The sequence below is a fragment of the Cryptomeria japonica genome, chromosome 8, assembly GCF_030272615.1.
Source record: "Cryptomeria japonica chromosome 8, Sugi_1.0, whole genome shotgun sequence".
Classification (NCBI taxonomy): Eukaryota; Viridiplantae; Streptophyta; class Pinopsida; order Cupressales; family Cupressaceae; genus Cryptomeria; species Cryptomeria japonica.
Window position 1 is genome coordinate 333,695,955 of NC_081412.1, and position 24,935 is coordinate 333,720,889.

The following is a 24,935-nucleotide window of genomic DNA, read 5'->3' on the forward strand; positions in this document are numbered from 1 at the left end:
AGGGCCAGATGCAACCCGAAGATTATACATTTCACGCAGTGGGTATCAATTTGAGCCAAGCCCGCACCCAAGACAAGGTGGAGCTGATGGAGTAAACGCAGAAGATTGTGACAACAAATTTCTTGAAAGTTTCTTATCGTCTCGAGAAAAGAGAGGCAGAATTAAAAAACATGAAAAACACTATTGAGCTCCTGAGAACAAAAGAAAAGGCAAAAGACAAAGAAATTTCTCAATCATCTAAGGATATTGCTCAGTCAACAAAAGAACTGCAAGAAAAGACTCTAGCTTTATCTCAACAGAGTCAAGATGAGAAAGCCAAACTACAAGAGTAGCTCAATAACCTAATGGCTCAGCTCAAGAGTATTCAATAGGAGAGAGAAAACTTGTCCAAGGAACTACAAAGTAAAGATCAAGAAACTACCTTGTTGAAAGCTAATCTCGCAGATGTAACACGCGTACAAAATGGGCTTCAGAATGCCATGTCCGAGAGAAACTTGTTCAAGGCCGAATTAAACAAGCATCTGGTATGGTTGGTGGAAGAACAGCAAGCCAAGCAAATATTAGATGACCAACTACGTGATCGTATGGCCGAACTTTCTCGAGTCCATCAAGTAAATTCCACCTCCTCGGCTGCGCAAATTCAGTTGCAGCAAGACTTGATTTATAAACAATCGCAGTTCGATAAGGAGCTTCATGAGGCTCGAGTGGCATATGAAAAAGAGCAAGAGGTCAAGGTAGAAACAGAGCAGGCCCTTTAGAGGACAGTTTCTGAGCTACAGCAAGAAAAGGTAAATCTGGAAGGAAGAATGCAGAGCCTAATCATTGAGGCGGGATCAAAGGATGCTCAAATTAGCATGCTACATGCTTCAAACATCAAACACGACAACTACTTCCGCAATTGATCTAATTCCCATTCTCCAACAATTACACTTCTCATATTGGGAGAAAATTAAAACTGTTGTTACTTCCCTCCAGCTGGCTTTGAAGTTCGTGGACACATAGTGTTTAAGCTCAGAAGTAGAAACTATAGCCGAACAGACCCTGCAAGATAGTATGTCTAGCGTACCTGAGTCTGAATCATTGCTTGAGAAATTAAACATGGCGTCCGATGATATGCTTGCTGGAGCAGGTGTGGAAGACCGCAAGATTGCAGCTTGAAGAGCTTATGAATTCATAAATTGTAATAGGGCGGTCACTCATGCCAAAGATTGCATAGGTGTATTAACTACTACCACCTCTCAACTCAAAAGACAGTTTGAATATTTTGTGCAGATTGGTCTGTCGTCTCCATTTTTAGCAGATGGATCAACAACAACAAAAGAACAGATGATGCAACTCTTGGAGCAGGTTCAATAGGATCACTGATATCTTCAAATGCTAGGAGATGTACCTAATGCTGCAAATATTGAAAATGTTGTTCATCCTTTAGCGCAGCTAAACTTCTCTCTAGAGCAAGCATTTTGGTTCTTAGGCAATCTTCCCTTTAGGGAAATGTTTTAGTTGGATCGGGCCTTTGCATTTTTGCGCACTCAAGCACACCTCTCAGCTGAGGAGTGAGCTCCTCTGCAAACAGCCCTTTCTCAGCTTTGAATTGCCCTACGGGTTCGGGAGTTGGTCTATGGAAAAGAGTTTTGGAGTTCTTAATCTGCAGGCAGATTACCCCGAGGAGTCGCCAAAACTGCGCATAAGTTCCTTATTTCCCCGCAGGTCCCTTCTTTTTCTCTATCGGGCCCCTTTTGTTATGCTCATATCATTTCCCCTATACCACCACGTGTCAAGCAGGCGGGGTTTTGAGGAAGCGTTTTCTTCTTGCGTGCATAGGGCTCTGTTCTGCCACCACGTCTTTCATCGGCATTTTGGTTTCATTTTCGAAATGCGCCCGCTCATTATAAATTGGGGTTGTCACATGTCAAGCCCACAGGCTTTCTCTCAAAAAAATAAAAGGTAGAATCCAGAACCCCACCCGAGTGCCACGTGTTAAGCTTGCGGGCCCTTTTGAAAAAGGGAAGGAGCAGGAGATTGCAAACACCATTTGGTGGCCACGCGGCAATGAAGGGCATTTTGAAGGAAGACACCAAAGAATACAAAAAATGGGAGATGGCAACTGACGGCGGGGATTAATTTTGAAGATGAGGATCGGTTGTGAAGTCGTTCCGCTGGTTGAAGCGGTTATGAAACCATCATGACATGTCACGAGATGGAAAAGAAAAACAGAAAGTAGCACCAATCACGTGATCGTGCACGGAAGGCAGTACCTAGAGATCTGCATCCACATCCAGGAGGGCTTAAAATTAGAATTTTGTGGTCATTTGTAATGGGTTCACAATTCAGAACAAATTTTGATGTGATTCATACTTCGGCATTTTAATTTTGCATTTTTGATACTTCGGACTATGCCATCTTTTGGCCTCTCCATATAACTCTTTATGCTCTATAGTATGCTTTATGTCACTTTGAGAAAGACTGATATTTTTGTATCTGTTTAAGCTTTTATAGTTTTGAATATAATTTCTACTAGATGAATCATGTTTTAAACTCTTTCGTTTCAGTTTTGGTTATGTTTAGAATATATTACACTGGTAGTGGATCTAGAATAAATGTTATGATAATGAAGGACAGTTTAGCCTTTGAATTGTGCAGTTGATGTGTAGTTTATTGTGCTTATGAAGCTCACGTTAAATTCTGGCACATCGCCTAGATTAGTTTAGATTTCAGTTTTCTCTTCCCTTTTCCTTTTCATATAAATGAAGAGCCAGCTTCTAAAATCCCGGAGGTCGTTCATTAAAGCGCGATAGGTCCCCTGCTTAATGAACTTCCCATAAGGTTGTTGTCTTGGAAGCAATTCTAGGCATCAACATGTTTCTTTCTAAGTTGTTTAGTGAATGAAAGATTTGATAGTGTTGATTAGTGGTGAAATCCTTTTTCTCATACCTTTGATGAATAGATGATTTCTTTTCATTGTGTGAGGTTAGTCTGACCTTGTTTTTGTCAATGTTTAACTTCTATCCTCAGATAAATATTATTCATTCTGATGGTAATTATTCAAGGTATGAAAGTCATAAGCACAACCTTTAAAGATTGCACCCACTTTGTCTAGTTGTTTCCTTTGGCAAACCTAAGTGTGGTTTGATTTCACCCAATCATTCACCGTCTCTTGAATTCTTAGGAGTTGAGTAGAATTCCTAACCCAATCCTTTTTTTCATTTTTTTTAAATCCGTGATCCAAAATCTGAAGAAGAGAACATTCATTGCTATATCTTTCGTACCATACATTCGTGGAGAGTGCATCATCTCAAGTCTTCACCTTGATCAAAGAACAACAAAAGCATAAGTCCCCCTTGGATTACCAACACCAATCATACCAAACGAGCTACATCCATCATAAAGTCACAAGTTCATGTAGGAACCTTGGAATCACTTTTATGAACTTTGCAATCTTAGCAAAAGAGACGATTTTGCTCAAGAAAGGATAAAGTGTCTTTGGCATTTTTATTCTATGTTGGCGTGTTCATAAAACACCCATCAATAGGACTATTGAAAAAAATGAAAAATTGTAGACCTTAAATAATTGGACCTTGGACATTCAAGAGGGATTGACAGATCATGTACAATCACATTACCAAATTCCTTCCACAAAGAGATGATTGATTTTGAGCAATGACCCTTTGAAGGTCCTCAAGGAAGATTCTTGTTGTTGGTTCTTGAAAATGATTCAAAGCCAAGTCACAAGATTCATGTTCTTGTTTCAGTTCAGTGAGGAAAGATTCAGAACAAAATTGTCAAATGATTAAATTTAGGAAAATAATTGTGATTAAGTTTGAAAATATGAAGTTGATAAATAAAATAAGATTTAGGAAAAACAAAATTAAACGATAAATATACAAAATTAGATATTAATAATTTCAAATTAATCATAAAACTTAATAGAAACTAAAAGTTATCATCAAATCTAATAAAACTAAAATTTATCATAAAACTTAGTAAAAAAAATTAAACTATTAATATTTTTTAAAATATTTTAGATTTTCACACATAATATAATGTATCTCATTACCACTGCATACTATTATTATTGATTTTCAGTCGCAAAATGATAAAAATATCATAAAGATTACATTCCAACTAGAAGGCTATTGAAAATAAGATTTAGAACAAATATTAACTCCTATAAAGACGGAACTCGTGACAAGGACCAAGAGCCGGCCCATGCAACCACAATTACCACAGACAACATAATAGCAGATATAGGTGACAGACAAGGAGAGGCGTTCCAATCAGGCATGGGAATAAAATGGAGATGCCCTACAGGAGCTTTCTGAAAGTCAAGTCAGCAGGATAGCAAAAGACTTGTAAGAGACACAGAAGGAGATCTGGTTGTGGATTTATTGGAGGAAAATTTGGCATCCCCTGTAAGCAGGGATAAGAATAGGGAGTGAAATTTAGCATGCTTAAGGCCAAAAAGAAGTTGTACCAACATTTTAAGTTCTCCTGCAATAAGAGGACAAATGGCCATGAGGATAACCAATACTGGAGCAACAAATTGGAGGCTAGCAAATTTAAGCAAGCAACCAAAGAGGAAATAAATATGGAAAACAGAGATCTATGGAGGACTTGTGCAAACGTGGAAGAATTAGTCCGTAAAAAAAACACAGCCATGACAGGAATGACAGGCTTGAATGACATCAACAAGCACTGCTTAGTAAAGCAGTTAAAAAAGTAGCAATACTCGGACATAAATCTGCTACAAGAAACAAAAATCAGAGTGGATGCGGTACATAAAAAAAATATAACAATGGAGTAATAGTTGAGTGGTAATGCCCAAAGTTATAGCAGGAAGTTTGGTGATCCTGTTAGATTGTTGGTCCTTAAAAGGGTTTGATTTTAGAAGCAGAAAGTACTTCATGTAAAAAGTAATTTGACTGTTTCAATTCCAAATGTGTATGTTCCCACCTCCAATGAAGGGAAGAAGGAAATATGGGGCAATTTGATAGATTTCTGAAATCAATATGAGGATGAAGCGTGGATACTGAAGGGCAAAGGAACTATGGAGCAATTTGATAGATTTCCGAAATCAATATGAGGATGAAGCAATACTAGGAGGTGACTTTAATGCCATTCTAGATATTACGAAGAAATTTAAAGCATCGAATGTAAAACTGAGAGAGGGCTGATTTCTTGGAGTAAAGAGTATTTAGACACCCACTACCTTTGAGAGCAATTGAATAGATTTTTGTTAAGTTTAGAATGGATCGTGGATAATACTTGAGCTCTTACAAAATTTATAAACTTTGCAAGATCCAATCATTGGCCTATTTGGTTGGAAATCAATCAAGAAATAAAACCACAAGGCTTTCTATTTAAAATAGAATTTATGTGCTTTAATGATCTCGATTTTGAAGAGAAATTGGAATTTTGATGCACAATCAAGATTAAAGAGTGTCATCACAAACATTTAACATTTCAAGAAAGGAACTAGGAAATGAATATTGAAAATTTTGAAAATATATTTGAGCAAAAGATAACACTATTAGAATGGTTCATGGATAATACTTGAGTTCTTACAAAATTTATAAACTTTGCAAGATCCAATCATTGGCCTATTTGATTGGAAATCAATTAAGAAATAAAACCACAAGGCATTCTATTTAAAATAGAATTTATGTTCTTCAATGATCTGGATTTTGAAGAGAAATTGGAATTTTGATGCACAATCAAGATTAAAGAGTGTCATCACAAACATTTAACATTTTAAGAAAGGAACTAGGAAATGAATATTGAAAATTTTGAAAATATATTTGAGCAAAAGATAACACTATTAGAATGGATCGTGGATAATACTTGAGTTCTTACAAAATTTATACACTTTTCAAGATCCAGTCATTGACCTATTTGGTTGGAAATCAATCAAGAAATAAAACCACAAGGATTTCTATTTAAAATAGAATTTATGTGCTTCAATGATCTGGATTTTGAAGAGAAATTGGAATTTTGATGCACAATCAAGATTAAAGTGTGTCATCCATTTGCTCTTATGACAAACAATTAACATTTTAAGAAAGGAACTAGGAAATGAATATTGGAAATTTTGAAAATATATTTGAGCAAAAGATAACACTATTAGAATGTATTAGAATATAATACTGATGTAATAAATTGTGTGCATTAAGTATAGTTAGGTGCAGGTTGTTAAATAAAGTTGTCAAAGTAGTTGTACTTGTTGCAGCTCTTAATGAGCATTTGGTACTGCCTTTTAATATGGTAGTTGTACCATTAAATATGGTAGAGTTAATAGTGCTTTTCTAAATCTATATAATGTTGCTACCACTATTTTAGAATAAGCCATTCTAGCCATTTTCTCTCATCACGTTTCTTTGCATTCACTAACATTGGTATTATAGGTCCAAGCAAGGGTTCCAAGTTAGATTAAACATTAACCATGCAAAGAAAGTTAAGAAGAGGTTGTGATCACAAATCAATGCCACAAGGTCAGCTAAGGCACAGTCGCAAGGGGGAATCAATCAAATTTGAAGGCAATTCTTGCTGAAAATTGTAATGTCCCCTAGAGGAAATAATTTAATTAATTAAATAAAGTTGTCTAAATTAATGTTTTTTAGGCAACTTGTATTTAATTAATTGTGTTATTAAACTGAATATTTTATTTTCATAGAGTGACTTTAGCGTTGGGGCCAAAAAGTAAAATAATATGAAGCCACTTATAAAGACCTAAAAGAATTATTATTTAAAAAGTGAATTTTAATATAACTTATGGAAAGTTCCATAGGGCGTTGAGGTTGAGGAAACTCATTTTCATTCATTCTTGGCATTTGATATTTTCTAAAAAGCCCAGTTGTGGAGTTGAGCATATTTCTACAGCCCTAGGATGGAAACCCTAGGGCAAAGATTGGTTTCAGAAGTGAAAGATCTTTCCTAGCAAATTGTTTGAAATTTGAAAGATTGTGCTGAAGAAGAAATATAATCCCAGATTTATTCTTGTGCTGGAAGATCAAATTTATTGAGATATGTTTCCAAATAATAAGTTTGGAAGTGTGTGTGTGAGAATGGTGAAAGGGCGGGAATTATAAGTGAAGTGTGTGCAATGGCAGAGATAAATAAATATCATCATCTTTTCATGAAAGCTTAAGTTACCACCCAGTCCTACCAATTTCAGGCTCCAAACAGGGGCCATACACATTATTGTGTGAACTAAGGAGGGGTCAAATCTTTTGGAAACAATTTAAAAACTTGATATATTTCCGATGCAGCCAAGAGGTTTTTAGCTCGCCACGGCTACCAATATAGGAGTTGCAGCTATAAATGGAACTGCCATACCACCAACAAAGGTTTTGTACCACTCAATAAAAATAAAAGAGCCATTCCAATTATAAAGGTGCCATACAACCTTTAAAGGTGATTAAAAGTGTTGAATGGGAGCTGACTGGACTGTTAAAGGTCAGCAATTAAATATTCATAACTATTGGAATTTTCCAGCTGTTTGGTTTATATTGTATTAATTTCCAAAGCAATTTGCAAATCTATCAATATATTTGATGCATATTGGTTCTCATAATTTAGTCTGAAAATTGTTATTAGGATATGAACTGTCATGTCCCCTTCTCCGTAGTGATTAGTTTTGTTGGCCGTTAGCCTAGTTCGGAGACCCATAGGCTAGTCTGGGGCAGAAATTAGGGTTTCCTATTTTCTAGGAGGATCCTTTGGTGTTTTCAGGGGGTATATGTGTGAGTTTGACAGTTTGGATTCTGGATTCCTTCTGGGTTTTCAGAGAGCTTCAGGATGGTTCGACATGCGTCTACATCGAGTGACTTTTTCCAGACTTACTATTTTTAGTAAGTGCGACGACTGCTCGGAATGTGGTTAAAATCACTTTGGAAACACTTACTATTTTTAGCAGTATGCTATTTTTAGTAAGTACTATTTTTAGCAGTTCTAATTTTAGCAGGATGTCAGCAGGCCTGTTCAGATGTCTGTTTCGGGCAGGTCAGTTTGAGCAGTTGGTCTTCCAACATTTTTTGGTGCTATTCTTGGCAAGGATTCTGCAGCTCAGCTCAGTGGCTATTTCTGGCAGTATTATTTTGGCATGATCCTGTATTCACTGAGATGACTATTTTTAGCAATTCAATTCAGAGCCCCAACTCAGTTCAGTTTTGGTGATTTCCAGCACTTCAGTCTCTGGCTCAATTTGGCAATAATCAATATTTGAGGAGAAGATATTTTTAATATATTAATACCTTAGGCATGAGGTATTAATATTTGATTATTTTATGGATGGACGACTTAGGAAGGGAGAAAATATTAATTTTATCCTAAGTCTAATTGAGCAAAATTTGCATATGACTTCAAGGGGGTCGTCATGGTGTTAATAATTAAATTATAACTCGGCAAATGGGGCGATGTTCTAAGTATATTGCCTTAGTAATATTTTTTATTTGGAAGTCATAGTTGGGCGCCCACTTTACACTTTATTTTATGACACTTATATTTATTAAAAAAGGCGATTTTGGGTGAATGTGAATTGGGCGAACTTGTGCAAGGAAATGAAATGAAATGAAATGCTAAATGTGGATGAAATGAAATGGCATTTGGTTTGGGCGTATTTGGAGTGCATTTGAATTTGAATTTGGTTGGCAAAAAGTTATAAATAAGTGACTTGGGCTCTCATTTTGGTATCTCGGACAATTTACTTCATTATGTTGTCGGATTGACTCCAGACAATCTTCGAGGGTGAATACCTCCTAGGGCTCTTGACAGACTTCAATCAATGTGTAGGATAGGTACGCTCATTTCAACCCCATTTGTATTAAAGACAAATATTGCAAAAGTTTGCTAAGACTACCTTGATAAGTTTGAATACTTTTAAACTAAAGCACCAAAATATTGTTGTAATTAAGAAAACACAACTCATGGGAGAAAAAATAAGGAGCTTTGATTGACACTCCTTCTAACATCAGTTCATCTTTAGGCATTTGTGACTTAACTCCAAGGTTCTTTACAAGAGAAGCAAAGTTTTTTTATCAACCTCCTGCGTTGTTTTAAGGGGAATTTTCTCATTCAAGAACATTTTCTCTGTAACAATTGGAAGTGTGGTCCTCAGGGGGTGCATGATATCCCTTCTTATGTGAGCCTTCCTTAGAGTTGCTCAAGTATGGTGTCTTTGAGAATGATTTACATCTGGTACTGTTTGTGGCTCTAGCTCTAAATGCCCTTCATTCTACAAGAAAATTTTCTCTTTCCCTTGTTCAATGATCTCCTTCTAAGCAACCTTTAACTTCTCTTCTTCCTTTCTTAACTTTCTTAGGTATTTACATAGACCTCCTTTTCCTAAAACCTGTAGAAGCCTTTCAAAAGGAACTGCAGCTTTGAGACAATCTAAATCCTTCTAATAATCTTCAAAAATACTATCAAACTCTTCTCTTACTGACTCTCCAGTATTTCATCTTGATTCTTCTTGTACCTCTAGCTTTCTTCATATTCATGAAAGGACATTACATCTTCGATCTCTAGTGCAAGTTTTCTATACACTACATAACATGCAATGATATCTTTTTCCATTGAACTTGAAGCTTCTGCCACATAAGCATCTTTTTTTGATTGTAGAAAGGTGGGTTTTAAAGGTCTATCAAAAGGTCCAACCACTTTTCTCTAGGTGTTGTTGTCATCACCTTTGTTCTTGTTACTATTGGCTCCTGAAGAACTAGTTTCACCATACATTAGAAATTTTAAGAATCCTCCTATAATTCACAAGTTGGAAAACCAACTTTCATACCACTATATAAACGATATTTTAACCAAATATTACAAAGCTAATTTTTTCTTTAAAGTTTACACACAACATTAATAATCCAATCTTAGCAAATGGCACCAACAAAAGAAAGATTTGCATTTTTCACCTGGTCTAACATAAAACTTGATTTCTTCACAATTTATACATCATATTGACAACCCAAATTTAACAATGAAGCCAACAAGGAAAGATAAATTTTGAAATCTTTTCCTAATTAACAATGGGTCCAAAATGCATTAAATGTTCTATACAGTTGTAGGAAAAGCAGTTGTAACAACAGCAACAATAAAGGAAATAATACAGATGCAAAAGCATATGGATTTCAAAGAATCGATGTTGTTCGATTAATCAAGGAGACAAAGCTCCTTTAAATAGAGTTACAAAGACGATGTTTCTAAAAGAAACAATCGTTAACTAGAGGTGAAATTAGAAACAACTTAAATGACCATTAATAACACAAAGAGAAAGATATTATTCTAATACCCTCCCTTAATGGTCATCGTTCTAACTACCAAGAGAAATAACAGAGAAGGTTGCCCCCTTCTTCTCAGAACACGCTGCAACAAAAGACAAGAGCCTGCCACTAACTCTGCCACTTGAGATGAGTCTGCCACCAACCCTCCCAGAAACTGCAGAACTTCTGGAGATACCCAAAACAACACCAACCGTCCAACCTGATGTTGGAGAACTGTCCCTCCCTGTAACCAGAGACACACCAAAAACAGCTGTCACGATTTTGAGGAAAAAATCACCTAACCCTCCAAACTATTGCAGATGAGCAAGATGCCCGAAAATAGACTGCAAATAAGAGACTAGTGCAGATGTTCGCACAACAACTCCAGGTGCGACAAAAAACAGACTGCAGCAAAGTACAATTTTTGAGGAAAAAATCATAAACCCTCATGATTTTTTTTAATTTTTTTTACAGGGACAAAAAATATTTTAAAATACACCAATAATTTTTTAGGACAAAATTATTAAAACCCACAGATTTTTTCAAGGGAAAAAATATTAAAACCCATCAGAATTTATTTTTTTAGGTAAAAAAATATTAAAAACCGAAACAAACATCGATGCCCATAAGCCATCTTGCACACTTTTCGAGGCACGAAAAACGAGGTACTGAGAAGAGGCGCTGGCACGGAATTCAAAAAATTTGAATCCCAATGCAGAAATAGAGGCAGATGCAAGTACAAACTTCAAAAAATTAAGTATGGTGGGCACGAATTTCAAGAAAAAAATTTCCGACTGACCCAGAAAAATCCAAAGACAACCCAAAAATCCTTGCGAAAAACCCAGAACGAATCTGCTATCGAAATCTAGATCTGCTGGCTCGAAAATTGAGGCACCCGGAAAATTCTGACGACGATCCAGTTGAGATCTCAAAAAAACCCACCACGAATCTGTGCTCTGGAAAAAAAATTCGACTGAATCTGGAGGGTCAAAACCCTAGCCGAAAATGCAGATTTCCATCCAAAAATGGCAGAAAAAAATCTGCAGGCGGGAAAAAAACAAATCGCGTGGTTGCGCAAAATGCAAGAGAGACAGGTCGCGGGAGAGGGCAGAAAATAGCAAGAAAACCCTAGTAGTTTCAGCCAAAACGAACTGCCAAAGTAGCAATTTTGAATAAACAAAGAAATTTTTCAAAAACAACTGTTAAAAATTCATGACGAATTTTTAATTGAAAAATTATTTCGAAAATAACCAAGGCTCTGATACCATAATACAGATGCAATAGCATATGGATTTCAAAGAATCGATGTTGTTCGATTAATCAAGGAGACAAAGCTCCTTTAAATAGAGTTACAAAGACGATGTTTCTAAAAGAAACAATCGTTAACTAGAGGTGAAATTAGAAACAACTTAAATGACCATTAATAACACAGAGAGAAATATATTATTCTAATAGGAAAACTACAATGTTTAAATCCATAATGAAAACCACAAAAAATGCAATCTTGGAACAGCTGAACTTGCAACTATTAAAGCTCCTTCACAACCTCTGATGTGAGATTGTCCCATTGGACCAAAGGGCTCTATCCTCTGACTCCTGAAACCAAAGGGTTTCATTCTCAGATTCAATTGCTTGAATACAAGTGCTCAAAACAATGTTGACAAGGGTTTCTGTTTGAATGATCATTTCTCTCTAAATAATCAAAATCTGGCAAGATATCTCTCTAGCCTATTAATGTAACATTGGGAGAAGAGATGTGATCACTTTGTCCTACACGGGTCACCCATGCACTTGAATTCATTATCATTAATGCCCTAGTGTATAAATCAATCCCTTTGCGATGCAAAGCGGGACAACCTCCTGCCTTTTAAAATTCAAATTCAAACACAAACACCAACAAAAGCCAAAACAGATGCTCTCTGTTTACAAAACCCGGAATGCAACAAAACCAAAAACAAGTTTATTCAGTCAAATTTCAAAACAACTAGTACATAACATAGCCTACAATGGCCTCTTACTCCAACTTCTCTTTCCTATGCACTCGACCTCACAGCTCCCTTTATGAATTTCTCATCTTCCACTGTATTCCTTTCTCACCTTTGATATAGTCAACCTTGCCCAAATTTATTTAATATTTGTCCACACACCCTATATTCTATTCCCACTATGCACTACTCACCATGTTGCCTCCTGTGTCTTTCTCCTTATCCTGCACAACCATCCCCATTTCATTGGCAGCTCCCACAGGTTCCGGAAGGAGAGACTATTTCAGGTATCCTTGGGATACATCAAGACCCTCCCAAAGACAGTGAAAGCACTACAGGAAACATAGCTGAAAGGGAAAAAGGACGAGCTAGATCTGTTAGCCCCACCTCAAGGATTGAGAGGAAATTCGATAATCATTAAATGATAGATATGATGTCACAACTTTTGGGCAAGTCCAGTTAGAGTATACCACATATGACAAAAAACAATTCATAGGGAATCAGAACGATACATAGGGCGATCAGAACAACGCACAAGGTAACCAAACATATAGTGGGGAAAATAGTTCTAAGCAGCAGAATAACAATGAGAGGCAGTCTATAGAAGCAAGGTCAAGTACAATTCCTAGGCCTTTCCAACCAACTTTCATTCAGAGAGATGCATTACAGGTTGCTCATGAGACTCATCTACAATTGGTGAATGAGTTGCAGAAAGCTTTTGCCAAATATGACACCCTTCCTGATGTGATCAAAAATCATTTGACTTTCAATGAGTTCATGGGACTGACAAAGGAGGAAGAGTCAATTGGCCTTGGGCAAAGTTAAACTTGCTCATTTTGATGGTAGTTACAAACGCACAGCTAGAGCATGGGTTCAGAAGTTGGACAATTACTTGGCTCTTAGACCTATGGCTCAGGAAGAGGCAATTAAGTTTGACACTCTACACTTGGAAGGCATTGCACATGAGTGGTGGTACCACGATCTTATCACCTTGGGTCACAGATATAGCACTACACATGATGAGTTTACTAATAAACTTCATTGAGAGGTTTGACAAAAAAGAACACAAGTTGCACTTTAGGGAGTTGGCAAAGTTGAAGCAGTATGGTTCAGTGGAGACTTACATAGCAGATTCTCAAAGGTTTTCAACTTTTCAATAATGGTTTTTGGGAATACAAAGAAGAGATTGGTGGTCTTGTTTACTGAGGAACTCATGGGGCCCATTAGGGGATGGATTAAAGCATTTGATCCTCCATCTTGGCATGAAGCTATGAAGAAGGCAAGGACTATGGAGTGGGCTGCCCCTAAGACCAAATTTCAGTCCAAGTCCTTTCCTCACAAGAAAGACAAAATATTCTTCAAATAACTTCAATCAACCAAAGAAATCAGTCACAAGACTTGATAGTGAGGCACTAAATGATCTAAGGAAGAAAAATTTATGCTTCACATGCAAAAAACCTTGGGCCCCAAGACATACACGTGCAACAAAAGGGAAGATGAACCAAATAAAACACTATTCAGCTGAAGAATCAGCAGCAGAAAAATCAGACCAGCAATCTGATTTGGATTAAAAAGAGGAAGAAGAATCTTCAAAAGAGTCTAAAAAATAAGAGAGTAGTGAAGCAATTGTCCAACTCCATAGCTTTCAAAAGAATGAATCCCTTCAAATATGAGTGCTGGCTGAGCAACGATTGGTGGCATTGATAGATACAAGTGCTACTCATAATTCCATAGATGAGGGACTTGCAGCAGGCAAGGGACTTAAGACGGAGGATATAGAAGGTTTCAAGGTAATGGTTGTAGATGGATTTACCATAACATGCACTAGGATGATTCCACAGATGAGTCTACAGTTGGGAAACTACAAAGTCAAGGATGACTTCTATGTGGTTAGTATTGGTCACATGAATGCAATGTTGGGTATATAGTGGCTATTTCCCTTGGAGAAATTACTCTCAATTTTCAGACAATGGAGCTAAAATTCAAATCAAAGGGTAAGAATGTATTGTCGAGGGGAATGTCTAATGGAGGGCCACATGTAGTTTCCTTCAAACGCATGGAAAGACTTTTCAGGCACAATCAGGTAGAGTGCACAACAGAGTGCATAATCATGCCCATAGTTTCAAAGGAGAAGATATCATACCATCTAGATATTCAGCCTTTGCTATCCAAGCAGAGCAACGTTTTCAAAAGTATTCCTCTAGGTAGGCCTCTTGATAGGGGCATTAGGCATGCGATTGAGTAGAGGAAGGAGCCAAGCCTATTGTTACTACACCATACCGACATCCGTAGTGCCATAAGGATGAGATTGAGAAGGCAATAAAGGAGCTTTTGGAGATGGGGCACATTAAGCAAAGTAAGGGTCCATTTGTTTTTTCAATTGTGTTGGTTAAGAAAAGGATGGAACCATGCGTATGTGCATGGATTACAGGGCATTGAACAAGAAAACCATTAAGAAAAGGTACCCCATCCTATAGATAGATGAGCTCATTGATGAGCTACATAGAGGGATCTATTTTTCCAAAATAGACTTGAGATCTAGATACCATCAGATTAGGGTTAGAGAGGACATAGAGAAAACAACCTACAAATGCCACTTTAGCCACTTTGAGTTTCTTGTTATGCCTTTTGGTTTGACCAATGCACCCACTACTTCTCAATCTTGCATGAACAGGATCTTCAATAAGCAATTATGCAAGTTTTTGTTGATTTTCTTTGATAACATACTTATTTTCAGCAAGTCGAGGAAGGAACATCTAAGGCATTTGGATGAGGTTTTTGGCATCCTTGACAGCAAGTCATTATTTGCTAAGGAGTCAAAATGTGAGTTTGGTATGACGGAGTTATAGTATCTTGGGCACACAATCAGCTCTAAGAAAGTTAGTGTAGACCCTGAAAAAAATCAAAGCTATACTTGATTGGCCTCTACCCACTAATCTCATAGAGTTGGAGAGTTTTTTGGGGCTATGTGGTTTCTATAGGAGGTTTGTTAAAGGGTTCTCACAATTGGCTGCCCCACTCATAGATTTGACCAGAAAGGAAGCCTTTACTTGGTCTGAATCAACATAGAAATCATTTGATCACTTCAAGCATTTGATGAGCACATGTCCTATTTTAGCCATTTGGGATTTTTCTAAGCTGTTTGAGCTTGAATGGGATGCTTCAGATGAAGGTATTGGGGCTGTCATTATGCAAAACAAACACCCAATTGCATTTGAAAGCAAAAAGTTGAGGGAAGGTGAGAGAAGCCATTCCATCTATGATGAGGCAATGCTAGCCATTATGCATGCATTGGCTAAATTCACATAGTACCTTGTTGGAGGGAAGTTCATTGTTAAAAATGATCATAATAGCCTCAAGTACTTCCTAAATCATAAGGATCTCAATGATAGGCAACAAAAAAGGGTTAGCAAGCTCCAAGCCTATGATTTTGACATTGAATATGTCAAAGGGAAAAGGAATGTAGTGGCTGATGCATTGTCATGAAGACCACACTTGTGCTCATTTACAGAGATAGCAGCAGATTGGAAAGAGAAAATGCATGCTGAAGGTGCCAAGAATAGCCTTGCCAATAGCATTTTGGATGCTTCCTTATAGGATGATAGATACAAGGTAAGGGATAATCTCATATTTAACAAAGAAAGATTGTTGCTATTTCCTGAATTTAAGCTTAATCTTAAGGTTCTTAAAACATTTCATGACACCTATGGCTGGCCACCTTGGATTTTATAAGACATACAAGCAGATCCATGAGAAATTCTCATGGAAACAGATAAAAGATGAAATTCTTAAGTATGTTCGTGAGTGCCAAATTTGTCAACACAACAAAAATGAGTATACCCTGCTGGTTTATTGCAGCCCTTACCCATTCCTACTTAGAAGTACAAAAGCATTCAATGGATTTTATCACAAGACTCCCAAGGTGCAAGGGAAGGATTGCATATATGTGGTAGTAGACAGATTGACTAAATTTGCTCATTTGTATGCCATCTTGGAAGGATTTACACTAGTACAAGTGGCAGATATTTTTTAGAGAGGTGTTTAAATTCCATGGGACACCTAAGAACATTAAATTGACAGGGAAAACAAATTTATGAGCCTGTTTTAATAGGAGTTGTTTAAGCTATATGGTACAGAATTGACTCCTGGCACTAGCTACCACCTCCAAACTGATAGACAAACTGAGATTGTTAACAAATGGGTGGAAGGTTACCAGCGCAACTATGTTTCAAGGCAGCAGAAGGCATGGGTTAAGTGGTTGCACTTGGAGGAGTACTATTATTGTAGACACATAAAAAATTTCATTAAAATGTCCTCATAATTAAACTTAATTTTTCTCATTATCAGGTGGATCCTTATTAAATAATATTCTTATTATCCTATTCTCCATATTATTCATTATATTAATATTCATATTTTTTCCATTTTTTCCATTAATTCATTAATCTATTAAATAAATATCACATTATATCATTATCCCTATTATTCCTAAACTTTCTTGCATACCCAATCCATCCGCTATTTATCTTGTTTCACCCCCACCTATTACACTCACCTAATGAATATGGGATAAACACTTACACCTCCAAACCAATATTTTATCCCACATTCATCCTACACCTTGGATTCACCCTGAGGATATCCTATTAAAACCCAGCCCCCTCTCTCAATTGAACCATCTAGCATCTAGCAATTAGTTCACTTTTTTTCATTTTTCTCTTGCATTTCGCTTTCTTTAGCTTTCTTTGCATTCATCATCTCGAATCTCCAATGACCATAGCTTCAATTTTAGCAATCAAATTGACAGTGATAAACAGAAAACACAAAATGCACACAAGACACAAAGATACCCTGGGAAAACCTCCTTCTTGGAGGTGAAAAAACCCAGCAACAATTATCTCAGTTTATATTAGATCAAACACAATAGCACAATTACAACATTCCCATGCTAGGGCAGACTTATCTGAAATGCTATGACCTTGACAATCCTTCAAATGCAGATCAATGTCATTGTAACTTCATTCGACAGCACTGAAAGATGTTCGCTCAACTTGGAATACAAATTCGTCAGCCTTTAGACAGATTCAGGAACCCTAGGTGACTCGCCTAATCAAGAGATAATTCGCTGATCTCTATCAGGAGTAATCGTTGCTTGTAAATCAGAAGTAGTTCACTACTAATTGATTGTGATTTGATCTCAAATCACCTTGCATATATATAGGTGACTTTGCCCTCAATAGGCCTCTAGTCGGCCTTGCGTATTTTGGTGCCAAGAATCATAATTACATTATGAATTACAAGTTACGCATATAGGTCAGGACCTATTGCAAGTTACATCATATTTACAAGTTACATGAATCGCCCCAAATGAGGCCAGACCAATACATTACAAGTTACATCATCTTGCATAATTAATTTGCCCATTTAGGGCCAGACCTGAATCGGATCATAGTGCCCAGCATAAGCACTAATTTGTTGCCCTTTATCATGGCTAAGGCCGACAGGCCACTTAGCCATCTAATCGTGCTAGGTCGGCCCTAGGAGGACCCGACCTAGCTACAACAACAACATCTTGTGTGTGCTTCTGAGAGCCATATCATCTACATAAGATCTTGGTTTAAGGAGTGCAATGGAGTAGATCGTGTGACACGCATGTGTGTTTCTAGTTTAGATTTCGATTTGCATGTGTGTTCTTTGCAGGTACTTCATTGTTGGGTGATTGATCTATCTGAATCTTCTCTCATAAGATTTCAGATGCTATTTTCTCATCTACAATTATAGCTCCACCTATCATATGACTATCAAGATGTCTCCTTTCATGGCATTGAATAGTTAAGAAGCTCCCAAGTTCATTGATTTACTTTTTGGAGATCACAGAGTAACTACAACCAAAGATCTATTAAAATAGAGTATGGATATCATTAGATCTTTGAGTGATAACATCTGATGCTCAAAATCAGTAGAACATGTACATTGATCAACATCATATTGAGCATGCATTTAAGGTAGGGGACATGGTTTACTTGAAATTGCAGCCCTATAAATAGTCCCATATTCATTTGGTCAATTCCAAATCACCGAGAGGATTGGAGAGGTGGTTTATGAGCTTGAGCTACCTAAGAGTAGCAAGTTGCATAATGTTTTCCACGTATCACACCTCAAGAAGGCACTTGGGTGTAATGTGATTCCTTCTACAAAGTTGCCTCCTTTCAATGAGGAAGGCAAATTGATATTGATCCCAAAAGAAGTGATTGATTTCAAGGAGTGAACTCTTTGGAAGAGGGTTATCAGAGAGTGCTTGGTGAAGTGGAAAAACTTACCAATGGAGGATGCAACATGGGAGAGTGAGCAAATTTTATAGCATTTGGACTTGTGATTTCTTGAGGACAAGCAATCTTGGGTAGGGACGACTATAATGTTCCCTTCTTGCACCTAGTCAATTTGACTTCCTGTTAGCCTATTCTCAGGGTTTTAATAGGCTAAGCGGAATTGGTTAAAGGACTCAGTGTTCTGTGCAAAGCTCAAGCCAATGATTTCAGCATGTCTCAGCAATGTTTCTATTTTAGCATATGCTTTTCTATTTTTAGTAAGTGCCATTTTGGGCACTTGGCCTCAACTTCAGAGTGAAATGTTCTCAGTTTCAGTGCCTTGGTGAGTTTCCTAAGGTTAGAGGAATAATATTTTATGATTTTGACTTTTTTTAAAAGGTAACTTTATAAACTTAAGTGATAAGGTGTTAAAAGTTACGCCTAAAAAAGAGGACAAGACTTAAGTTGATAAAGATTATAATGTGGCCCTAGAAGTGGATGCAAAGGTCAGAGGAAGATTAAAACGTTTTTAAAAGATAAAGTGAGGGAAAATATTATTATTTCAAACTGGTGTTGCCCTAACCTTTCCCTCCAACTCTATAAATATGGGTTGTGGCTCTCAATCGGGCATTCTAAAATTGACAACTGAAGGAGATGCTGCTGAAATGGACTCAAAGAGTTCTCTTGTTGCTGGTTGAGGATCAAAACCCTCTTTAGTGGTGCTGGTTTCAGTGGTGAAATATCCACCCTAGCTGTTTGTAGCTCACAGATTGAGATTTTTAGTGTTTTGGCTTGCATTTTAGTGTTTTGTGTTTAAAGATGATGAAGGTTTTTAAAGTTTTTTGATGTGGGTATTCAGTTTTTGGTGTGGTTTGATCATTTTGGGAGTGATGTTCAAGTTTGGGTGTGTTTGAATGCATTTTCTCAGTGCTGTCTTCATTTTCAGAGATACAGAGAAACCTATTTTTGCTTATATCTCTTGAAAGAAGATTTATTTTGTTCTAGGTATTTTGGCATAGCTCTTATCTCAGCTGACCTCCCCATTTCGGTAGGTCATTTGCAATATTTGATGGAGAGTTGATTTTTAAAAGCAAATCACGCTTCTTGGAGGTTGCAGCTTCCTTTTTCTGGTATGTGGGAGATTTAGAAGATCAAAATCTGCATTTTTGAAGAGTTTCAAGCCTCCCCTGGGATGATAAAATAACCTTGAACAACTTGGAGCAGATTTCAGTGAGTTTTGGAGGCCTGGGGAATTTGGAAGAAATCGCCCCTGATGGTTTGAAGTGCTCAGTTCATTGCAGAAATTTCTGATTTCACTTTGCAAGGTGGACAACCTCTTCCCAAGGCATTGGACTTCATTTGAAGGACTGATCATTGCTCAAATGAATTCTGATTTGATCTGTAGCTTGGAAAGACATGTTTTATGATGTAATGTTCTTTGGGGGCAATGCTTAATAACAATGATGATCTAATTTCCAGGTCTTCACTTTATATTACATCTTATTTCAGATTGTATTAATGAAGTTAACGAAGTCTTGAAGGTGAACTTGTTTAAATGCATATTGTTTTTATTCTATCTTTCAATGCAATGTGTTCTATGCTATTTCACAAGGTTCGAGTTCATGTTCGACAACAATAAAATTCAGATAAAGTTCGGCTAGGGAAAAAAGTTCAAAAAAAATCATCCTTACATTCATCTTATATAAATTTGATTTTTTTTAAATATAAATAATAAATGCATAAAAATAAAATAATATTATATTAAATTTGAATATATTTAATAAATGTAAAACATATTTATATTGTAATATTTTAAAATTTAATTTAAATATTATTAATAAATAAATATATTATAATTGAAATATTTAAAATATTACTTTAATATATTTATTAAAAAACAAATTAAATGACAAATCTACATGATTTAAAACACAAAATTAAAAATATTAAATCTTATTTTTGTCTAAATAATAAAGATATTATAATTAAAAATATAATTTTAATATACTTAATAAAAACAAATTAAATAATAAATCTATATGACTTAAAACATAAAATAAAAAAATATTTTATTTTATTTTAAAAACAGAACTTAAAAATTAAATCTAAATATTTAATAATGAAGAGAAGCCGGCCCTTATCCAACCTGAAAGCATAAAACTTGTGCATTGTTTCTTTAATCTGTGATCCTATCTCCATATCTCTAAATTTGCTTATGAAAGTTTTGACCAGCTGAAGTATGAGGTTTTGCTCCCCATGATATGCTCATTTATGCCTTTCAACATTGAAAAGTGCTAAAAAAACTCCATCTTGGTCGGCAGTAGATATGCTCATATTCACGTCGTTTGACATTGAAAGCACTAAAAAAACAATTGTGGATGAACACATTCATGCCACTCAACCTGAAAAAGCCCTAGAAAACTCTTTTTTTAATATATTTTATTGAAGAAAACTATGCCCTTTACCCGTACAAATATAGCACAAATTTTAACAATTTTTTAGTCATAATTTGAAGTTCACCGAATTTCAAACTTCATGATTGAAATTCAGCAAACCTTGTGAATTAGGCTCTATGTAAGACCTTGCTTGGGAATGAAATCTGAAACAAACAATCAGAAAACAGTAAACACTTGGTTTCCAAACATTTCAAAAAAAAAATCAGGGCTGCATACTACATTGTTGCATCTAAGAAGTGGTTGGGGTTTACCCAAAAACACATTTTGCATCTTGCATTGAATCTTTTGTCCAATTTGAAACATTACACCCAAATTCTATTTTGAGGGCAGAATAAAATATTGTGCTAGGGTTTTGATTACTAAGTTCTATATTTAAAAAGAAGCACTAAATTTTGTAAAGTAAGAATCTTTTGTATAAACTCCACACAACTTGTGCCTAGTTTCTAGGAGACTGAAGACTAAGAGAATCTAGCTCTATACACGTATGAAAGGCATGTACCTCTAAGAAGGCATGTTACTTTTCCTTGAGATCCACAACACCAAATCATAGGATAAATCAAGGGCATGCAACTGTAGAATAATGTAATGCCCTCACCTAAAATTTAAAAACCAAAATTAAAACCCGTGCCCATCTATTCTTTTAAGTCTTGAGTCTTGACAGATTGATGAACACTGATCATAAAATGCAAGTAGATGTTGACCAGCAGCAAATCCTTCTGAAATTAATATGTCAATCAATAAAATATTTGGAGTTTAGCACATTGCGCTGATTCAAAAATTCAATGATTAATATTTATAATATGGAGGTCATGGAATTCAGTCTTGGGCCTGCAATTTCCTTAAAAATAGATTAAATGATATTAATCTAAAATTAATTTAAAGTTTGGTCTTACTAAAAGTCAAAGGGTGTAATGTCCCCTTCTCATGCCTGGTCAGCAAGTGTGACTGTTAGACTATTTCCTCAGTTCCTATAGGCTAATTGGTAGTGGTTAGAGGACTCCAATGATCTTGGAGAGCTCAGTTTCTCTTTTTCTTGGCTTTTGTCGGTGGTGTTGAGATCAGTTGGTGATTTGGATTGCAATAGGGCTTTCTAATGCATTTTTGGCCTCCTAGACTATTATCCACACTTCTTGGAGAGCATGCCTATTTTTAGTAAGTCTGCAAGCTAGCACCAATCTTCATCCCACTACGTTAGTTTCATCTTGGAATGCTCAGATTGGGTTTCCGATGCCTCAACAGTACTTTCCACAATGTGAGCAAAAGTATTTAAATATTTACACTAAAATTCTAATGCTAATGTTATATTATATTAGTTTAGTGTTATATTTCTATAAAGACACTTATGTCCCCCTAAAGTGAGCGTCTAGGTAAAGGAGACTAACAAAAGTGTTTTGGGTCAGAAATGTATTATTTCAAATTTCAAATTGGATTATTTTCCCTCAAAAGCTATAAAAGGTTTTGGGCTCTCATATTCATTATTCAAAAGAGTAGATATAACAGGATCGCCAAATTAAACTTGTTAGTTCTTCCAAGATCGATTAAAGACAAAAACCCTCTTTTGGTTGCTAGTTTCAGATCTGAAAGACAAACCCTAGCTGGTTGGAGTGATTCCACATATTCAGGTTTTCAAAAAAAAAAAGATTTTCAAAGTATTTTGATTGCAGACTTTTAGGAGATGTTTTGGTGATTGATTCAGAGATTTTGTTGTGATACAAAGGTGTTAACAGGGTTTCCCATTGCAGGCCGTATAGCTGTGAAGTTCTAGTTGAAGCCCTAGCTGGGCTGTACTATCATAGTTTGCTTTAAAAGTGAGTTGAAGGGTTGGATGCTTGAAAACTTGTGCTAAGTGACTTTAATAATTGGGCAACTTCTTCGCAGGGTTTTTAAAGGTTGAATCACTGGTCATTTAGTCTTCCCATGAAGGTTGTACCATATGCCATGATTTCCTAAAGCTAGGTGAGACAGTTGCAGAAATCAAGCACCTTGAGTTTGGAACTTTTTTGACCTAGAAGGAGGGCATCTAAGGATTTCCCATCCTTTCAGACCTTTTGGCACTGATTAAACAGGGTTTGGTGAGGAATTGGCAATTTTTCTAGCTAAATTAGAACTGACCTAGGAAAGACTGAAAAAAAATAATGGACCTGTAGCTGCCTGTACCTTGTCTTTTGACAGTGATTGGTGAAGCTGGAAGCATAGTGAGCCTATCACTGTAGCTGGAAGGTGATTTTATGCATGATGGAAGGTGAAATCTGATGTTTCATGGCAGCTTCAGAGTGCAAGTGGTGATCAGCAGACCTGCACAGCTACCTCACTCAGTTTTCAGACCTGCAATACACAGTTTGACACCATATTTGAGGTATTTTTCAAATGATTATATCATAGGTGTGTCTATTTATTGTAATGGCATCTTTATGAATGATCAGCCTTCAGGATATTGTAATAGCAGATCTATGCATGCTAATAAACTATATCAAACCTTATAACTGCAGTATATCACTATTTGGGACACATGATGTTGTGAACTTTATTTGCAAAAAAAAAATTTAAATAGTAGGGGTGGTAATTTCAAAGGGCATACGAAGGGTTATGACTATTGGAGAAAAAAGGTATATAAGGAAATCCAAAAACGATAAGGATCATCATTGAATACATTTTATATCTAATTCTTACTCCTTGTGGAACGTGGACTGTGGTTCAGCACCCTAATTTCCATTGCTGAGTTAGTGAACGAAAACCCCTGATTCAAGCAGATTTGGAGGCAGCTCAAAGACATTTTAGTGAAGATAGACCACTGCAGATTTGGGATAATTAACAGCAGATACAAAGGATAAGTGTAGAACACAATTCTACTACTGAGGGAGGGGGAGGATGGGGCGGGTGAATCAGTAGTAGACAAAATCTTAGGTCCTTGATTAATTAATTCTTTTGTTGAACTGATTAAAACTGATTAAAAACTTTAAACTGAAATCTGAAGTAATTGTACTTTAAAACTGTAATCTGAAAGGAAAGCTCCACACAAGAAAGCCAATACAAGAAAAGATACACGGAAAACCCGGAGTGGGAAAACCCACAGTGAGAACAGCTGCTAGGATCTATTGTCCTAATCCAGCCTCACAGATAAACTGATTACAATACTGTGAGGGAAGTAACCCACCAAACTTCCTGCATAAGAGCGCCAACCCTTACAAGCACAACCTCGTCAATCTGAGCACCAACTCAATGTCTTTGTGGCACCAATTACAAACATTACAAAGATTATCTTACTTTTTACATCAAGATTGAAATATTACAAATGACAACTTTTGATGTTTATAAACAAATTATTCTTCAGATTTTGATATATAAACTCCAACTTGTCAATATTGATGATCTGCAAACATGTTGTTAAAGACTGAAAGCCAATGCCTTTAATATGAACCTGTTGTGATGTTTTCACACATCTTCCCATTGCAAATGGGGACCCCCACTTTTCGCTTTTTAGGCTAGTTGTTTTGCTTAGTTTGTTTAGCTTGGCAATAGTTTTGTAGTTTTTAGCCTTTGCTCATAAGAAGGGGGTATGTGTTGTGAGTCCAAGATTGTAAATTGAGGGCATGATTGGGAAGAATGCAAAGGGTGGTTGAAAGTTGTAAATACGGTGGAAAGTTGCTCGATGTTGTAAAACATATCGATATTGTCAAAAATTGTCAATGTTGTCAAAGTTGTCAAGATGCAAGAAATGTTGTCAAAATTGTTGAGAGTGCAAAAAATGCAAGTTAAAATGTTACATTCAAGTGGAAAATAACTTGCGATTCCATTCAAGGATCCAAGACAAGCTGATTGTAACAATCACGACCTTGGATTTCATTTAAAAACACAAGATCCGAAGATGGAACTCAACATTGTGAAAGAAGGCAACAACAAGATTAAAGATGCTTGAGACATGAAAAGACTTCA

At 36.3% G+C, this 24,935-nt stretch overlaps 1 protein-coding gene across 5 annotated transcripts in view; it reads right to left on the reverse strand.

Annotated features, from left to right (window-relative positions):
• Positions 1–24,935, reverse strand: part of LOC131061527 (uncharacterized) — a 215,196-nt gene that overhangs the window by 170,723 nt on the left and 19,538 nt on the right. Inside the window, exon 2 of one of the 5 annotated variants that reach the window (XM_057995261.2) lies at positions 23,160–23,327. The exons of the other annotated variants lie outside the window; for them this stretch is intronic. The gene's annotated coding sequence lies outside the window, so the exon portion shown is untranslated. The remainder of the gene's footprint in view (positions 1–23,159; positions 23,328–24,935) is intronic. 5 annotated transcript variants of the gene reach the window in all.